This window comes from Medicago sativa, chromosome 5 (genome assembly GCF_051527215.1).
Source record: "Medicago sativa cultivar Bolivia chromosome 5, Bolivia_mono, whole genome shotgun sequence".
Classification (NCBI taxonomy): domain Eukaryota; kingdom Viridiplantae; phylum Streptophyta; class Magnoliopsida; order Fabales; family Fabaceae; genus Medicago; species Medicago sativa.
The window spans coordinates 46,789,290-46,804,556 of record NC_140753.1 but is presented as its reverse complement, the minus strand read 5'-3'; the positions used below and the strand labels follow the sequence as shown (position 1 = coordinate 46,804,556).

The 15,267-nt window shown below is 38.0% G+C and overlaps 1 long non-coding RNA gene across 1 annotated transcript; it reads left to right on the top strand.

The window, feature by feature from the left end:
• Positions 1 to 4,757: 4,757 nt before the first annotated feature.
• LOC146922476 (uncharacterized) lies at positions 4,758 to 5,458 on the top strand. Its single transcript, XR_015010854.1, has 2 exons — positions 4,758 to 5,057; positions 5,164 to 5,458. It is a non-coding gene; the product is annotated as an uncharacterized LOC146922476 (long non-coding RNA).
• The last annotated feature ends 9,809 nt before the right edge of the window (positions 5,459 to 15,267 follow it).

Sequence of the window (15,267 nt, the reverse complement as noted above, 5' to 3'; positions counted from 1 at the left end):
ACCACTTAAATCACATAAAAATCATATGAATCACGTAATCTCATAAATCACATATAAATATATGTAAAACTCATCAAGATAATTAAATAATTAAGACGTGCGTTACATAAATACCGGTGCGGTTAAGAAATACTTTGTCAAAAAATAAAAGCTCGATAAGTCGCAAACCCGAAAAGGCGGCTTAGGGAAAAATGAGCGTCTCGGTGGACCGAAAACCCAAAAGGGCGGTCCAGGCAAAAATTAGAGACATGAACAAAAATGATTATCCCGATAGGTCGAAACCCGAAAGGGCGATCTATACAAAAGTTAAGGATCATGACAAGTAAGTGCATCACCAACACGGTCCACTTGGGGCATCCGGTCGTCAAAAGAACCTCCAATTCGAAGCGTCCACAAATCAAAGACTCGAAATAGGGGAAATCAAAGACTCGAAACAGGGGCATTCAAAGACTCGAAACGAGGGCATTCAAAGTTGTTAGAGAGTATAACGGTTATTGTGTTCAATGTACCTTCCAAATATATTTACCATTTTTCAAATTCTTCAAAGATCCGTGGAGCCGTGTCATTGGCGGTCACCACTCAATTCATCAAAATTTGAGTCCGTGCCCATTTATTTGGAACTCTCATTTATTCTATTTGCAAAATTTCTTCTATTTTTGATGGCAATACTTGAAGCAAAAATTTTCAAAAAAATACAAAAACTTTTTACATCTTTTGAAAAGTGTGAACAACAAGCACACTCTCTTTTGTGAGTAGTTGAAGCGTACATCGGCATGCGCCTTGAGAACGGTTACACTCCGAAAGAGAAACATGTCTAAGCACTACGGAGAGCATCTCTACTTTGAGCAAGATACGGTCATAATCCAAAAATACAAAAAAAGGGGCTCGCTAAGCCGAAAACCTAAAAAGGCGGCTTAGGCAATAGAGAGCGTCCCGGTGGAATGAAAACCCGAAAGGGCGGTCCAGGCAAAAATTAGGGGGACAAAAAAGGAATATACTCCCGGTGGAATGAAAACCCGAAAGGGCGGTCCGAGCAAAAGTTAGGGATTTTCAAAAGAGAAAAACAAAAAACATGACTACTAAGGTATACTAGTGGGAGGGTACTGCGCCGCTTACAAATGGCGACTTCTTCCGTACTTTTGATCGACAATGGGCTTTATCCCGGGAGCATCAACTGCTACCTTGTGCCGGGTTTTTACTCCAATCAACGGTTCAATTTGTTCACAATAAGATCATGTCCAAGGAAGTTTGCCGAGTGTTTGTACCGCGATGTCGGTCCGACTCCCATCTTACCGTCGTTGTGTCTTGTCTCATCAAGTTCACCTATCACATACGGCTTATACGGTCATACAAGTTACAACTCATACACTCATACATTCATACAATCATACATTCATACACTAATACTTTCGCACATCCATACATTCATGCATTATTACATTCACTCATACACGGCATATACACAACATTATTCATACATAACCGCATTGATCACCCATAATCTTGTATGGTTGTACCCTTTCAGTTCGATCTTCACTCATTGTTATGTCAAGCGAATAGCTTGCAAAGATCTTTTGTTACCTCGTGTCAAGCGAATAGCTTGCAAAGATCTTTTGTTACCTCTGTGTCAAGCGAATAGCTTGCAAACAATCTTTTGTTACATTTGTGTCAAGCGAATAGCTTGCAAACCATCTTTTGTTACAAGTGTGCCAAGCGAATAGCTTGCAAACATCTTTTGTTACCTATGCGTCAAGCGAATAGCTTGCAAACCTCTACAGTTATCTTGATGTCAAGCGAATAGCTTGTAAACCTCTTTTGTTATCCTTGGTGTCAAGCGAATAGCTTGCAAACATATTTTGTTACCTATGTGTCAAGCGAATAGATTGCAAACATCTTTTGTTACCTATGTGTCAAGCGAATAGCTTGCAAACATCTTTTGTTACTTGTGTGTCAAGCGAATAACTTGCAAAATTCTTGTCTTATAAAAAAGTGTCATCCCCGGCGTTAGGTGTTCCGGTGATGTCACTAATCAAATCAATGTCAAAAGTGTCATCCCCAACGTTAGCTATTCCGGTGATGTCACTAATCAATTTCAATTTCAATGGTGTCATCCCCGGCTTAGTTGTTCCAAAGTGATGTCACTAATCGAGTCAATTTCAAAAGTGTCATCCCCGCATTAGCTGTTCCGGTGATGTCAATAATCAAGTTAATTTAAAAAGTGTCATCCCCAAATTAGCTGTTCCAAAGTGATGTCAATAATCAAGTTAATTTCAATGTTGTCATCCCCATCATAGCCGTTCAAGTGATGTCGCTAAAATATATTTTTTTGTCTTCGTTAAGCTATCGTCCCAAACCAATATGGTAGTAGACAATCTTTTCCCCGATAAAACTACATTCCTCGGCGGTGTCGGATCCCTTTCTTTAACGAATTGAGTATCTCGTTGTTTGTTTTTCATCTCAGATCAAATCATCTTTGCCGTCCCGCATTCATACTCGCATCATGAGCATTTCACGGCATCTTAGGTCCAAAATTGGTGTACTTTTGTATTTAAGTCTCTTCGGTCCGTCAAATCGAAGATTCCATCTTCAAATCTCCGGACGAAGAAACTTAAATAGGGGCATCCGTCATACCCCAATTTTTGACCTAAGGTCCCACATTCATGCGCCGTTTGACCCCGATTAGTCTCGACTTTTTAGTGAAAATTCGGCGAGAGAGGTATTTTAAAATACCTCATGTTTGGTTTCGAGTCGGGCCGTCTTCTCTCCTTTATTTTTTTTAGTAAAATTTCCATCTTTTATTAATTTTCTTGTAATTTTAATTTTAATTTTTAGTTATTTTTATTCTTTTATTTTAGTCTTTTTTTCCTTTTTGTCCAAAAAAGAATGTCCAAAAAACATAGTTCAAGTCTTGTTTACACGCCACTTTCAAAGGCACAATCTCGCAGTCGAAACTTTCTTTCCTATTATTTTCTATTTTACCTTTTTTATCTTTAGTTTAATTACTTCTATTAGTTTTTTTTTATTTTTTATTATATAACTTTTTTTAATGAGTCCAAAAATCCAAAGTGTCCGGGGTCCAATTTTTCTTTCTTTTCTTTCTCATGCCACAATCATAGGCAATCACCAAAGTCATCCTATTTTCTTTCCATTTCAAGCCAAAACGCGTTCCATTCCATAAATTACCATAAAAAATCATTAAACCACTTTTCCATTCTCATCAACCTCCTCACCTATAAATAGAGTCCTCATTCCACACTTCAAAAGACACCAAAAGTTCTTTTGAGTTGTCAAAGAACTTTGCTCTCTTCTCCCTCATTTAGCTTGTGTTGACGAGCTATTCTTTTCTTCTCCCTTTTTCTCGTCCCTTCGGAATAAGTCCCTTAGGAATTTTGTCCCTTCGGTAGTTTCGTCCATTCGGTTGTCCCTTTCTTTTATTTTCTTGCATTTTATTTCTTTTTAGCATTTTATTTTATTTCTATTTAGCATTTTAATTATTGTCATTTATTTTCCAGCAATTAGAATGTATTTAGGTCCAATGTAAATATAAATGAGAAAAGTGTGTGTGTGTGTGTCTTTTATTTCTTTACCGCTTTATATATATCAAAAATACAAAAAAATTAGATAGCCTTGATCTCTGAAAAATGATGCGACATCCCCGTATATAGATAACTATTTATAGACCCCGAAAGGTATCAAGAAATAATAAGTATTTAGTGAGCAAAATTTGGAGTATGGAATTGACTCGAATAGTGCAATTTATTTTATCGTATCAACCGGTGCTTTCATTGAGAGTGCTTCAAATGACATACCTATATCACCCATCATACAATTCATCTTATTCGACCTTGGATACAGTTTTACCTTCCTCGCCATCAAATAACCCAACCACGAATGAATTGTTACAAACTTCTAAAAATATTAAGTGATTTAACCGAGTTAAACAAAGCTTCCCAACAAGTCTCTCAAAATAGCATGCGCAAAAATCTTCCAAAAGCTTGAAAATTTGAAAAAGGAGAGTCTTGAGGATAAAGAAGTTGAATCACATGAAGAAGAAACTCAGCGCCACCGCTTAGGGCACCACCACACAACACATTGACGTCTCTACCGCAATCAAAGTCACCAAATCCACCATTGAAGCGACCGAATCTGCTCAAAACTCAGCCAACACCATCATCAATCTCTCGCTCTTTCTCTAGTGCCATCCCCATCACCCAAATGACTAGATCCACAATCTCAACTAAAAAAGGTTTATTCTCCAATCCCACCATTCCCGCCACCTCCAAAACCACCTGACCGTGTCTCTATTTATGTAATCTTTGACCTTGAGGACAAGGTCAATTTTGAGGAGCGAAGTAGTGATAGATTTGATCAAGAGGAGGCACTGTTAGATATCGACTCGATATTTTATCATGACAATGTTAAAGTGAAGGGATTATTTTTACTATCCAAGAACAATAAGACTAGCAAATTTGTTACTATCTATTAATAATTGGAAAGTAGTATTAAATTCGTTTGTTATGCTAGGAATAATAATAAGGAAATTTTGTTTCATATCCTTGTATATAAATAAGTATTTAGAGACTTTGAAAGGTATCAAGAAATAATAAGTATTTAGTGAGTAAAATTTGGAGTTTGACACCGACTCGAAGAGTGCAATTTATTTTACCGTATCACTTTGTTAAATGTTTTTATATTACAAAATCCTTAATTTCAATATGTGCATAACTATATTGAGACGCCAATTGTTCGTTATTCATATGAATTTCTATATTATGGTCCAATGACTTTCTGAAAAAACACTTCCCCTTTCTATCATGAAAGGTTGAAAAGTTAATTAAAAATACATTTCCCCTTTCAAACACAAGACATTAACGGACATATAAGTGTGAAAAGGGTCAAATATAACACATTGTATGAGCATTCTAAACTATAAAAATAACAAATCATATTCTATTTTTACATACAAAGAGAGAATAATATGACTAAAATTCTCAAGTTTGTTAATGCTTTGGTTTTGTTTCTTTCCCTATTTATTGTCTCACAGGCGGCTCATGAACGTAAGCGATATTTTTAACCTTTTCAATTTTGCTTCTATAATTTTTAGTTACTGCACAAATTTTTAGTTACATTTGGTAATATGTTTTATTTCCTTTTTCACCGCAGACCCAATGAAATGTAAAATTGATGATGAATGTCCCCAATTTGTTGGTGGTCCTTTATTTTTGAAGTGCATTGACGACGGATGTAGAATGGTAATTAGAATGAAGTCATGAGTATATACCTAAGAGGGTAGACAAACCCGTATATGATATAACAAGTTCTTAAACTAGCGAAAATCTAGACAATAAACCTTATACCGTAATATTAGGTGACTTCCTTTAAGAACGCAATAAGTCTATTTTAATTTATATTTTATTTTGTAATTTCACGGACCTTGAAATTATTGCTTTTACTTTTAGATGTTGTTGAGGAAATGATACGTGGTACTAAAGATTATTTTAATTATAGATTGTCTTATTTCGTCTCACCGTAATGGTTACAACCAGCTCGACTTTATAAGCGTGGCATCACTACCATGCGCTAGTATGATATCAAAATTCACACCTTTACACGCACACACACTCCCACTCTAACTCTCTCTCTCTCTCTCTCTCTCTCTCTATATATATATATATATATATATATATATATATATCTATCTATCTATCTATCTATCTATCTCTATTCTCTCGATACTAATTTTAGCATTAGAGAGGGTGTCTATTTTGTAGGTCATTGATGGCCTGATTAGACAAGTGTACCAAATCGTTTATTAAGTAATAAAGTGATAAGTAGAGTATCGTATTCACAAGGATTGTCGTTTCGCACAAACTCACGTTACTTATTTTAGTTTAACGATATAAAATAAAAGAGTTAAGGGTTAAAGATTGCAATTTTTATCTTTTTGCAACAGAGCAAGTTACCTGTTTGGTTGCACAAAAGTAAGCGACGGTTAGGACTTTTTGAATCCCCCTATCTATTTTGTTGGACTTAAATAACATTCATGTCGCATTTAGTTATATTTTTTTGGTAGTGTTACAAAGTAACGAGGCAAAAAGAAAAAGAAAAAGAAAAAAAAAGGGAGAGGCGAAATTAAGTTCCAAGCTTATCTCTCGGGATGAGAGATTCCATGCCGAGGCGGTGGGCGGTTCTAATGAGCGAGCACCTTGCATGTGATCCTTCCTTAGCCATAAAATATGCACACATATTTTGTTCCCTATGAACATGCACCAATGTTGTATTTCCATTTCCATGTAAACCATCTCTAATATGAAGGATGTTAGTAGCATAAGTGTGCAAGGTATGATCACGACCATCAATAATCGGGTTTATCTTGCTTCCAAACAATCACTCTCACAAATAATGTTGACATAACCTTCTTTACTACAAAAATCAAGACCTATCTCGGATAGCACGTAACTCGGCTAATAATGCATCACCTCCAACTTCATAGTGAGAAAAACCAGCTATCTAATCTCCATCGTGGTTGCGAACAACACCACCAACACCTAAACAACCAAAATCTTCTAGAAAACTACCATCAATATTGAGTTTGAGTGTACCTTCTGGAGGGGGATCCAATGAGCTAAGAGGCGCGATGAGTGTGGGTCCAAACCAAGATTGGGATAGTAAGAAATACATTCATCATGTAACAAAAATGTCTTTCGCACCACATCTTGAATGCGCCAATGTTGATCCTCAAAAATAGTATTGTTTCTCCAACACCAAGCATACCATACTCCTATAACAAATAGAATAGAGGAAGTACCCTTTTTCATCTCATGAAGCCAAACCTTGATATCAAATTCAGAGAAAAAATTATTATAACGCCCCATATTCAAGCGGAGCCAAAGCTCTTTGGAGTGCGGACAATCACGTAACCGGTGAAGAATATCCTCAATGGGTGAAGAGCAACGGGTGCAGCTTGGAGAAGCTACCATGTTGCAATGATGCCGACAGACATTTATAGGGAGAGCATTATGAAAATAAAGCCATAGAAAATGTTGGAGTTTTGCCGGTACTTTAAGGCGCCAAAGGCAATTCATGTTACAATTCACATTCCAATCTCTATTTTGTTGAAGAAGCCAATCATATCCACTCGAACAAGTATATTCACCTTTCTTTGCATGCCTCCAAGTCCACGCATCTTGAAGTCGTACATCCAATTTGTTAGGAGCTGGAAGTTGAAGAATATAATGAACAATATCGCTTGGTATCATAGTGGCAAGACCTTGCAAGTTCCACCTACCATCCTCCCACACATCCTTCAAACACATAACTGAATCACCGATGTTAACAAATGGAACCAATTGACAGAGGGGACCGAGTTGTGTCCAAGCCGTATTCCAAATCGACGAGTCTCTGGAGCCTACACGAAAACTATACCCCGCAGCAAAATTTGTAATGGCATGTTGAATACCGCGCCAAGTGATTGAGGGCTTATTATGTTTCTTGTTCATCCATAAAGACGTGTTGCCCATGTATTTATGAGAAAGAACTTTCACCCACAATTTATCTTTATTATGAAGCATGTTCCACACTAACTTACCAAGCAAAGCTAAATTAGTAAATCTAGCTTCACGAATACCTAGGCCACCAAAGCGTTTAAGGGTTGTAACCATATTCCAATTAACATGATTCCAAGTTCGAGAGAGCCCATCGCCTCCCCAAAGAAAACTCCTTGTCATCTTATCTAACCTGCCGCAAACATAAGTAGGAAGATAATGAAGTTGCATGGTATAAACAGAATTGTTGTTGTGACAGACTTCACTAGGCAGTGCTCGTCCTGCTTTATTCAAGATATTTTCTTTCCAAGTAGCTAGTCTTTTTGAAACTTTGTCAACAACGCCATTATATACATCTCGAGAAACTCGACCCTTGACAAGAGGAAAACCAAGGTAATGTCCTAAATCTCGCCACAAATTTAATAGTTGAAATATCCCGTATCTCACGCTTTCGTTCCCCTTGAACCATCCTAGAACACATAGCTTTGGACTTTAAGGTATTAATCCTTAATCCCAAAGCCGAACAAAACTCCTCCAAGGTATCCATAACCACTTTGACTTGGTCGGCACTAGCTTCACAAAACAACATAACATCATCGGCAAAAAGAATATGAGATAATTTTGGGCCACCCTTAGATACCCGTATAGGTTTCCATATTCCACTTAGAGCTTTCGTTGAATACTATGTTGGAACAAAATGTGTTTAACAATGAACCTTAAAGAGTTTTGATGATAACAAGGTATTAAAAATTGTAAATTGGACTAGCTAATTTTTGTTCAAGTGTACGGGACCATAATTATAAAGTTACATCATCATTGGTTCCGAATGAGCAAATAAAGAGCAAAGGAAACAACAAAAATTTGAAGCTTGGACGCTCCCGAAGGCAACTTGTTGCCGAAGAGAAAAAGCGCTCCCGAAGATAAAAGTCGCTTCGAAGTAAGGATAGTGCTCCCGAAGTTAAGACGCTTCGAAGTAAGAATAGTGCTCCCGAAGACAAGAAGTCCGAAGTCATATCATCGAAGTTGCATCATCGAAGCTGCAAAAGTCATATCATCGAAGCCGCATCATCGAAGCCGCATCATCGAAGCCGCCTCATCGAAGCTATTTCACCGTAAGCCGAATCTCAACCGGATTTGCAAAAGATTCAAGAATTGAAGAATTATCAATGCAAAAAAACTGTCTATTGGATTCGAAAACACAAACAAAGGATTAGTGGAATTTTGCAACGGTCATTTCAAAGGTGTTTGAAGGCTTGTGCTTGCATTTTGGACGAAAGCGTTGACATTGTACTTTGTACGAATTGTACAACCACGTTCTCCACTACTCGTTTTGTGTCCACGCTTCAAGACAAGAAAACGGCTCCGGAATACGGTCTCGCTCGCATATATGTTCCTTTGGATAAGGAATGGATTTCAAATTGGTTCTTCATAGGACAACAACCAAATCGTGCAAAAGATCATTGGTGAAAGATCAAGCTTCAATAACGACTCTTTGGTGTGCCGGCAATTTCACAACGTCTCTTTCACACCTCTATATAAAGGAGTGAAGACCTAGAGTTTTGGTAATGCAAGAACGCTGAACGAAAGACTCACAAGATTTTCACAAGTACCAAACCTCTCGCTGAAATTGTTCTGCATTCACTTAGAATTTCGTGTCTCAAAGTCATATCTTAGAAATTCTTAAGTCCATTGAGTCCGTATCTGATTTGTATTGTGAGCACCTCTCGATTGTATATCAAGTGTTCAACCTTAAACAATTTTCTCGTGTAATTTTGTTTAGTTAGGAAGTCTCTTGCGGTTGTGCTTGAGCAGAAGTCTCTTGATTGTGTTCTTGAGCAAAGGAAGTCTCTTGCTTGTGTGCTTGAGCATTGGAAGTCTCTTGCTTGTGTGCTTGAGCATTTGTAATCGAGATATTACTCATAGTGAAATCTCCTTGGAAGTGCAAGGGGGACCGGACTACTTCCGGATTGTGGAAGGAACCAAGTATAATTGCTTTGTGTCGTTCTTCTTCTCTCTCTCGTTTTATTCCGCCGCATTTAGATTCGATTATCACTTCGAAGCCGTCTCACCTAGCTTCGATCGGTGTGTTCGGTTTTAGGAGAAACGAAGAATTTTTCAAAACACAATTCAACCCCCTTCTTGTGTTTTTCTCACCTTCAATTGGTATCTAGAGCCTTGGTCCGTTATGTAACACTTAACCGTGCAACGGTCAAAGATCCGAGAAAAACATGTCTACTCCTCCTCCTACCGGTCCTAGTGATACTAGCTATAAACATGTCTCACATGATTATAGTGATAGTAAGAAAACCAAGGTTGGAAAAGTTCCAAAGTTCAATGGAGATGCTCAAGAGTTCTCTTGGTGGAAGACCAACTTTTACGGTTACATCATGAGCCCGGATGAAGAATTATGGGATATTACGGAAGATGGTGTTGGTGATTTAGTCCTTGATGAAGAAGGAGCTGCTGTGGATAGAAAGAAACATACTCTAGAACCGAGGAAACTTTACAAGAAGCATCATATTATCGAGGAGCCCTTGTCACACTTTGCCATACCCAAAGCAGAGTATATGAAGATGAGTGACAAATCCACTGCTAAAGCTATGTTTGCTTCTCTCTCGTTCAAATTATGAAGGGAGCAAGAAGGTCAAAGAAGCAAAGGCTCTCCCCGCTTGTACATCGGTATGAGTTATTCAAGATGAAGGATGATGAAACTATTGAGGAGATGTACTCAAGGTTTCAAACCTTAGTTTCGGGGCTACAGATTCTAAAGAAGAGCTATGTTGCTTCGATCATGTAAGCAAGATACTCGAAGCTTACCCGCGATGGAGACCAAAAGTGACCGCCATTGAGGAAGCTAAAGATTTAAACACTTTAAGTGTCGAAGATCTTGTTAGTTCTCTCAAAGTTCATGAGTTAAGTCTTAATGAACATGAGTCTACTAAGAAGAGTAAATCAATAGCTCTTCCATCCAAAGGCAAGTCATCAAAAGCTCTCAAAGTGGTTGAATCTCGAAGAGGAAGAACAATCAAGTTCGTATTCGAACCGTATGCCGCCGAAATGGCCATGCTCTCAAACGTACTTCAATATCCGGCCAAGAAGAACAAAGTTTCTCTCCGAAGGGGTAACTCCGTAAGCTCAAAGAAAGAAGATCGAAGGGATGCTTCAACCGTAAGAAGCCCGGACACTTCATTGCCGAATGCCCCGATCTTCAAAGAGAAAAGTCAAAGGACAAGTCAAAGAGGTCTACATTCAAACCAAGCAAACTCAAGAAGCGTATTAAGCGAGTTTAATGGCAACCTGGGATGATTTGGGTAGTGAATCCGGATCCGATAAAGAGGAAGCTGATGAAGATGCAAAGGTAGCTCATGGGTTGGTAGCAACAAAGCAACTTCGAAGCCGGATCGGATTCGGACTCGAAGATGAAAACGAGGTATATTCCAAAATTCCCGTAAATGAACTTGTTGAGTCACTTAAAGAACTTCTTACACATTTTGAAGTAAGAACCAATGAGTTGAAGGATTTAAAAGAAAAATATGCCGATTTGGTACAACGGCAAAAATCAACTCTATTGGATCCGAAAGCTTCGAACAAGGACTTAGGGGCTTTGACTTCATGTGTAAAACATATGAAGATCAGCTCGAGTTCTTATGTCGAAGCTACAAGAAAAGTGTAATGAAAAACCTTTAAGTAACCATGAAATTGCTCTTGAAGATTTTATTATATCTCGGCATTGACGAAGCGAGTGGCTTCTATGATTTATAGCATTTACAAGAACAACGGCGAGAGGAATTGGTTTTCCAAGTGAAACTTGAGAAAACCAATCTAAAATCTTGTTGTGAATGCATCAAGGAAGGTCTGAAAACATTTTTTGTACCGAAGGGGCCGAGTTGGAAACTGTTGTTCAATCGTAACCTCGAAGCTTCTAGTTCTAAGGCTAAAATTACTTCAAAGCCAAAGAACTCTAAGTCAAAGGCTATGATCAACTACGATTCCAAGACTTCAAAGGTCGGGATCCTGAAAAGATCGTAACCTATTCCTCGCAGTCCGGGTGAAACCAAAATCTAGGGTTACGAAGTCTAAGTTTCGAAGAAGACGATTCTTTGCTTCCGAAGTACCAAAACCTAAGGTGATGGTTAATCGAAGCAACCCAACTCACAAGCACAAGGTACAAGAAGTGAAGAGTAAAGCCTTAAGTACTAACCTTCCAGACCCATAGAACAATGGGTACCTAAAACTAAAAATGTCAATGATGCAGTATGTCTAAGAGCGGGCCAAAGCAAAGATCATGGTACCTAGACGGCGGTTGCTCAAGACACATGACAGGAGACAAGTCCATGTTCCTCACCTAACAATGAAAGAGGGAGGAAATGTGAAATTTGGAGGCAACCAAATAAAGCAAGATCATAGGTACAGGAACTATTGGTAATTCCTCTACCTCAATTAATAATGTATGGTTGGTAGATGGTCTTGAACATAACCTTTTGAGCATTAGTCAATTTTGTGATAATGGTTATGATGTGCTTTTTGAAAAACCCAACCGTACAAGAATCAACAAAGAAGACAAATCCATTGTGTTCAAGGGAAAGAGAGTTGACAATGTCTATAAAATCAATTTTTCCGAACCGGCCGATCGAAGGTGGTTTGCCTACTATCGATTGAATGATAAGAAATGGATGTGGCACGAAGGTTGGGACATGCTAACTGGAGGTTAATCTCTAAGCTTAGTAAGTTACAACTTGTGAAAGGGCTACCGTACATTGACTATCATTCAGTATGCACTCGTGGTGCATGTCGTAGAGGGAAAATTGTGAAATCATCTTTTAAAACCAAAGACATTGTTTCAACCTCAAGACCTTTAGAATTACTCCATATTGATTTATTTGGACCAGTGAGTACCGCATCCCTATATGGAAGTAGATATGGATTAGTCATTGTTGATGATTACGACAGATGGACTTGGGTGAAATTCATAAAGAGTAAAGATGTTGCGTGTGATGTATTCGGTAGCTTTTGCACTCAAATTCAATGCGAAAAAGAATCAAAAATTTTGAAAGTCGAAGTGATCATGGTGGAGAATTTGAAAATGAGCCATTTGAAGCTTTTTGTGAAAAACATGGAATTTTCCATGAGTTCTCTTCTCCTAGAACACCACAACAAAATGGGGTTGTAGAGAGAAAGAATAAAACTTTACAAGAAATGGCCGTAACCATGATTCATGAAAACAATTTACCAAAACATTTTTGGGCGTATAAAGTGAATACGGCATGCTATGTTCAAAACAGATCTATATTAGACCTATTTTGGAGAAAACAGATATGAACTCTTTAAAGGACGAAAACCCAATATCTCTTACTTTCATCAATTTGGATGTACATGTTACATTCTGAACAACAAGCTCTACCTAAAGAAATTTGATGCCAAGGCCCAAAGGGGAATCTTTTTAGGTTACTCCGAAAGGTCAAAGGCATACAGAGTGTATAATTCGAAACACTTTGTGTTGAAGAATCTATGCACGTTAAATTTGATGACAAGGAGCTTGAAGATAAAACTTCAAAGCAAGGTGAAAGTTCTGCAGATACAGTTCCGAAGCTACTCCAACTGATCGTATAGCCGAATACGAAGATAGTCCGAAGCCGAACCCACATCGAAGCACAAGATGAAGCCGCTTCGATGAAGCACAAGATGGCTCACATCAAGCGCATCCTCCCGTAAACACATTCAAACACAAGTCTTCACATCCCGAGGAGCTAATCATTGGAAACAAAGATAGTCCAAGAAGAACAAGATCACATTTCGTACAAGAGGAGTCAATGATTGGACTAATCTCAATGATTGAACCTACAACAGTTGATGAAGCACTTTCGGATGATGGATGGATCCTAGCTATGCAAGAAGAGTTGAATCAATTTCAAAGAAATGATGTGTGGGATACGGTACCCAAAGCTCAAGACAAGAACATTATTGGAACAAAATGGGTATTCGTAAACAAGCCGAATGAGCAAGGTGAAGTAACAAGAAACAAAGCCAGGCTTGTTGCACAAGGGTATAGTTAACAAGAAGGCATTGATTACACCGAAACGTTTGCTCCGGTTGCAAGATTGGAAGCAATCGGGTTACTTCTTTCCTATGCGGTTAATCATGGCATAATATTATATCAAATGGATGTCAAGAGTGCATTTCTAAATGGTGTCATAGAAGAAGAAGTGTATGTCAAGCAACCTCCTGGATTTGAGGATATTAAATATCCCGACCATGTTTTTAAACCGAAGAAATCACTATATGGCTTGAAACAAGCTCCCGAGCTTGGTATGATAGACTAAGTAATTTCTTAATCAAAAATGATTTTAAAAGAGGACGGTTGATACTACACTCTTCGAAGGACCCTTGAGAAAGATATTCTTGTTGTGCAAATATATGTTGATGATATAATATTTGGTTCTACTAATGCATCTCTTTGCAAGGAATTTTCGAGTTAATGCGGGATGAATTTGAAATGAGCATGATGGGAGAGCTGAAGTTCTTCCCGGGCATTCAAATCAATCAATGCAAAGATGGAGTCTATGTTCATCAATCAAAGTACACAAAGGAGCTTCGAAGAAGTTCAAACTTGAAGATTGTAAAGTGATGAACACTCCAATGCACCCTACGTGCACCTTAAGCAAAGAAGATGAAGGAGCTAAAGTAGATCGAAGCCGTATAGAGGTATGATTGGTTCTTTGTTATACCTCACCGCATCTAGGCCAGATATTTTATTCGAGTGTATGCTTGTGTGCAAGATTCCAATCAGTATCCTAGAGAATCTCATATGACTCGCCGTCAAGAGAATCTTCAGTATTTGAAAGGAACAACTAATCTTGGACTCCTTTATAGGAAATCCTTAGATTATAAGCTAATTGGATTCGTGATGCCGATTATCTTGGTGATAGGATTGAAAGAAAGTCAACCAAAGTGACAATTGTCAATTTCGGGTGATAATCTTATATCCTGGGCTAGCAAAAGACAAACAACTATTGCTATGTCTACGGCGAAGCGAATACATTTCTCAAATGCAAGTTGTTGTACACAACTACTCCGGATGAAACATCGCCTGGAAGATTATCGTATAACCGCTAACGATATTCCCATTTATTGTGATAATACTGCCGTTTATTTGTTTGTCTAAAAATCCAATTTTGCATTCAAGAGCTAAGCACATTGAAATCAAACACCATTTTATCGAGATTATGTTCAAAAAGGAATTTTAGATATACAATTCATTGATACCGAAAATCAATGGGCCGATATATTTACTAAGCCTTTAACTCGTTGAAAGATTTGATTTTATAAAGAAAAATTTGAACATGCACTTGTGTATCCGATTAAATGCTTGCTTGCTCCCGAATAGGATTTTAGGTTACGAAGTTAGTTCGAAGCGGTAGTCCATCGAAGCTCTTTATTGAGGTTCTACGAGGAAAACTCGCTTCGATGATGACGTCGCATCCGAAGTCCGTGTTTGGATTTGTTGCTTCGAATAGTTGAATTAGTGGAAACGTTGGAAGTTACCTTTTAAAAAGTAACTTCGGCCCATTTAACTTGGTAGTTACTTCTGTGAACTTCTTACGTGGCCTTTGTATGTGTTGGTGTATAACTAAAAGGGCAATGATGATTTAATAGCTTTGAAAGTACTTTTCACGCGCCCCCAATTTTGTCATTAATGTTATGTTTGTTTGTCTCTTTTGAATTG